We start from the raw sequence: 6010 nt of genomic DNA on the forward strand, positions 1-6010 counted from the left end.
GGTAATAATCAGGAACATCAGGAATATTATAACCTTAAAATATAATTATCATGTCCGTAGAAAAACCGCGGACATTTTCTGTGAGTTTTTTTGTATTAAAAATGTTTTCTGTCAAGTAGAGAATGGAAATCTTAAACATACGAGCAAAAATAAAACTATTGCATGTTTAGTTAAGATTTCCTTCCCTCTTGCAAATCTTCCTATTTTATACAACAAAAATTATTATTATATATGATTAGCAAATCACTGCCAGCCCTTATTTTATGAAATAAAATTTTAACACATAAGTGTTTATTTATAGTGTTCGTCACGTAATGTTTGTGTAAAAGTCCTGTAATTCTTTAAATTTCTTTTGATCTAAATCTTTTTTACCTTATGAATCTTCTTTCAACCTACTTTAGAATCTCTCCTTTTTTCTAACCTTATCTAAACTCTCGATTTCTTTCCGCACAACGGCAAAAAAATAAAAAAATAAAAAATACAAAAAAATATAAAACACAAAAAAATATAAGATTAAAAAACACAAAAAAAATTAAAAATACAAAAATTATGTAATAAAACTTACAAAACAGAAAATGTATATATTTGTGAAAAATTGTGAAACCATATATTGTAAAAACATAAAACCATAGTTAATGTTATTAAAAAATTGTAAATATTTATTATTTTATAATAGAAAAAAAATTGAAAAAAAAATGGTGTATAGTTGCACTCACTGTGCAATACATGTCAACACTCTCTGATTGACTTCACTTATTCTCTCTCGCGAAATAGATCTCTTTATATAATAGCGTTCTCTCCATTTATATATATTATATACATATGAAAAAAAAAAGTTACATGGAGATACAATAGATTACAATGTCACGCAACTTTACATTACAGTGTTACGTATTGTTAGGCAAAATGTGACGCCTCGGTTACGTAAAAACTACAGACATTTTGCACGTAACGTAACGAATACCGTTTACGTTTCAATACGTAACGTAACTTTAAAATGTTAGAGGGGAATACTACAACTAGTAGAAAGAAAATACAATTTTTTGTCTTGCATTTTTTACTTGTGAAAAGTACGAGGAAAAAGTAGAAGTAATCAATTTTAAAGAATTCTTTTTATAATAGAGGCAACATATTCCACAAATGCGTGAAAATCTACAGTAGTTAAGACATTTACGAATTCCTGTAATTTAATTACCAGTATAAATTGAAGTTGTAATAATTTGATAACTCATTTATGATTTAAGTCTATATTGGTAAAAAGCAGTGTCAAATGAAAAATTTTTATAAAGTGATTTTCTAATAATAATAAAAGTAATAATATATGTATATATTATTACTGTGTGTGTGTGTATATATATATATATATATATATATATATATATATATATATATATATATATATATATATATATATATATATATATATATACACATATTCCCAGTAAGCAGACACTATTTAACCCAATGGTGAACCAGGCTTAACAGCAGAGCTGTACCAGGTTTTGCATGCCAGTGCTGTGCCAGCGCCGAGTTGCCCATTAGTTTTAAAACGGGCCGGTATACGCGAGCCAGAGCTGGCGCAGCGTTTTGCTAGTTGCAAGCCAGCATTGACTCAATTCAGAGCCAAAGCTGGCAACCAGCGAACGTTGCACTTAAAGCCCATTATACAAAATATCAGAGAAAACAATCGAGGTCGATGTACTTCGAAGTCGAAGTAGAAGCTTTGAGGTCGCTAAAAGTCGTGTGTGAACCTGTTTCGAAATCGTTAAAAGTTGTATAAAATTTATATAACGATTTTCAAAATCGTATTACTTCGAATAAAATAAATTTTTGCGGTTTTCAAAATCGTTAAAAGTTGTATGAAATTTAATTTGACGGTTTTCAAAATCGTATTAGTTCAAATTAAGTATATTTTTGCGGTTTTCAAAATTGTAAAAAGTTGTGTGCAAATGGCGTGTTTTAAAATTGTTTAAAACTTCTAAAGGCTTTCAAACTTGTATGTGGCTGTACTAGTACTAATATACTCCTCTCTTCTAGTCTCATAGACCCCTACTCTATCCCTTAGATTTGGAAAAAATCATAATCGGTGAGAAACTACCTATAGGTAGTAACCCTGAACATATACGTTCACGTTCAAAGACACCAATATAAAGTAAAGTGAAGTGATAACTGGTTTGGTATATGCTAGCAATCTCTGTCCTTTTAAGTTCTAATTTCTTAATAATAAAAATTTGAAGTGTACACTACAGTAACATTACAGAAATAAAGAATATACAAAAGATATATTAAAACCTTTGCATTTATTTAATAATCATTCTGGATTTCAAAAATCCAACTTCTTAAACATGCAAAAAAAATTATTTGCATATTATCGATTATCTAGTCTAAAATAATCCTGGCATGCTACCCTAGTAAAGTATATTTAGTTGTCGGATTCCAGTCTTCCATTCTCATTTTTGTGTACTTGTTCCTGACCTTGGGAGCCCAAATGATGTCTGTCTTGCCTTTCCAGTTCAACAAGAACAACAGCAACAACAACAACAACAAGATATTTATTTTTTTCAAAATTTACAATATAATTACAACAATATATTACTCATATTAATAATAACAATAATAAGAAAACAATAAAAACCAGAATATCTATAATATTATAAATAATAATATCAAAATATAAGTATAACAATACTGGAGATTTCAATTTTAATAAGGCGGTATCATCATCATCATCATCATTATCCTAGTCTGTGTCATCATCAACATCATTTTGATCTCTGTCTGGAGCAGGTATAGCCGCCATTTGCTCTTCCATCGAGAAGTATTTCCAAACAGGTACAAAGGAGTTTAACAAATCGAAGTTCTCGTTGATGAAAGCCAACTTCTCAGTGGTTTTTGAAGACAGCCTGCATCTCTTTTTGTGGACCACCTGTCCAGCATCACTGAAGACCCGCTTACTTGAGGCACTTGAGGCTAGCAGGCAAATGCACTTCCGGTGCTAATCCTGCCAAGATGGGCATCTCTCTGCTATGTGTCCTCCACCAGATAAGGACATCAACCTTCGAATCTATCACAGTTGTTTCTCTAAACTTTGTCCACTCAACGGTAATCGGAGGACCCTCAGCTGTAGCATTTGTCTGCCTGAATTGACTGGACACAGTCAAAAAGGAATGAAAGGAAGGTAAAAGTTTGGTAAACTTCGTATAACTTTGCTTACTTTAATTTCAAATTGTTTAAATTTAACTTATTATTAAAAAGTTTGTTTTACTTTGAACCCCCCCCCCTCCTCTCCCCATCTGACATCGTATCCTCAAATTAAAATTTTTATGACTTTGTTTGTTCGATTGCATTAAGATTTTTTACTAGTGAAAAATAGTATATTTATAGTATATTTAACAAGTTTTAAAAAAAATTTTTTTATATATTATACCTAATAGCTATTACCCTCGTTGCTGCCTTCCAGAATTTAATCTCACCATCATCTTCAAGAAGCTAATGGATGATCTCCTCTGAAACATTGATTGTATCTTGCTTGTTTGACATACAGTCTGCTGGTGTAGGATGACTGGCTTTCAACTTGTCAAAAACCTCATCCCTTACACCGTAAGCGTGCAGTTGTTAACCTTTCAAGAAGGGGTGTAGCCGGCAGCCTACAGCATAAGACATGATACCACATCCTCCTATTGGAAATCGTTTCTCGAGTTTTACAATGAGCTCAACCAAGTAAGGACTTACTCCAGTGACACTTTTTTTTCTAATTTCTTTGTCCCTCAGAGAAGCACACCTATCCATAAGATGAACAATGGCTGTCAGTGCTCTATCCATTGTAAATTTCTTATCACTCGACATTGACTCAGAGATGATTTGGCATGCGGTCAGGAGTGGCAGATTGGTTGCAACCAGCTCAAATTATTCATCCGTAAGATTAGGTATGGTTTTTTCCTTTCCTATTTGTCAGCCCGGAGAGCACACAGCACACTTCGGAGATGGTTGATGTCTAGGAGCATCATCTGACAAAGTTCTATCTGGTAGCACAAAGAGCAGTGATCTTTCTGTACTGAAACAAAAACTAAAATAAAAGTTCGCAAAAAACTTCGCATAAAATCGTAAACTCTTAAAAAACTTTGTTTAAAATTAAAAAATATTTGTAAAAGTTTGATATTAAGTTGTAAAACTTTGTATTTGTATCTACTTAAAAATGTAAAAAATATTACTATTCATCTAGAGGAACTTCTTTTTCAAAACCCCTTCTGCAAGAGGAAAGTGATGAACTCGGATGGAGATTGTCCTGCATGCATTGATTGCAGCCTTGATATCAGGTTTATTGGCAGTGCCTTCCAGGGCCACGTTAAGCATGTGATCAATGCACGTGATTGAACCACTTTCAAGATCAGCATCAGTCTCTGACTTCCTCAGTGCAGCTTTCATATTTGATGTTTGATCACACACAACAACCCGCTTCCTGACCATTTTGAGTGACTCAAAACTTTTAACCAAGTTGTCAAATGAGGAAATTCCATTTCAAACATGCTCTTCGTGGCCATCTGCAGATTCCAATAAAGGAGAGGTAATTTGAAGCGAGCCATGCAGGCACCACTTTTAACCTTAAACCTCGAGTCAAAGTGGGCAAGCAGTCTTTGGAACGGGATAGAGTCACACATGGAAAAAGGCTGATTGTCAGCTGCAAGATAAATCATAAACTCCATGTCACCACGAAGTTGAGTGGTGTAATGTGTTGGATTGCACAGATTCTTTCTTGCTTTAAGAACTCTTTTTCCTTTCTTGCGACCTAAAAAAAATCATATACATTTGTTAACATTGAATTAACTTCGGATACCGTTGTTTATATCAATAAAAAATCATATAAATTTGACATGAGGTTGTAAAACTTTGCTGCATCACATCGTAACATCAATTCTTTAACAAACTTACCAAGTGTTTCCAATTTATCTTCTCCCTCTTCAACTTTGTCTTCCTTGGCAGCTTCTGCCTCATCTCGTATCTTTTGGTTCTGATACATTTCGTAACGGCTTCAAACATTGCTTTAATTAAGTTTTAACAACTTTTAAAGGTTTTCAAAGTTGCTTCAAATTAAAGTTACGACTTTTTACGGCTATCAACATCATTTTAATTAAATTTTAACAACTTTTAAAGGTTTTCAAAGTCTATTAAAAGGTAAAGCTACAACTTTTTACGGCTTTCATAACCGCTTAACTAACTTTTTTTCAAAGTTTAACGGATTTCAACTTCGTTTAATTTAGTCGAACAAAAATATACGATTTTGAAAACCGTAACTCAATTGTTTTAACTTTATTATATATATATATATATATATATATATATATATATATATATATATATATATATATATATATATATATATATATATATATATATATATATGTATATATATATATATATATATATATATATATATATAAACATATTATATATATATATATATATATATATAAACATATATATATATATATATATATGTTTTAACTTTATTATATATATATATATATATATATATATATATATATATATATATATATATATATATATATATGTATATACATATATATATATATGTATATATATATATATATGTATATATATATATATATATATATATATATATATATATATATATATATATATATATATATACCCAGCAAGCACATCAACGTTGAAATAACGTTGAAATTTTATGTTGAAAAACGGTTGATTTTTGGTTAAAATGGAAACACAAATCTACGTTGAAACCAAACGTTAGACTAACGTTGAAAACAAACCATAAATCAACGTTAGATTAACGTTGATTTAGCGTTGATTCAACCAACTTATATTCAAGTTTATGAACCTTAAAAAAATAGCTTCTTTTTGCGCCGCGAATCTTTAAACCCGCAAAAAATTTATTTTTTGTACAATATAGTGTTGTTGTGAGTAGTCAACTCACAATAACACCAATGTATTGTCCTGAAAATAAATAGAAGGCGTGGAGAATCCA

Source organism: Hydra vulgaris, chromosome 08, assembly GCF_038396675.1.
Source record: "Hydra vulgaris chromosome 08, alternate assembly HydraT2T_AEP".
NCBI classification, from domain to species: domain Eukaryota; kingdom Metazoa; phylum Cnidaria; class Hydrozoa; order Anthoathecata; family Hydridae; genus Hydra; species Hydra vulgaris.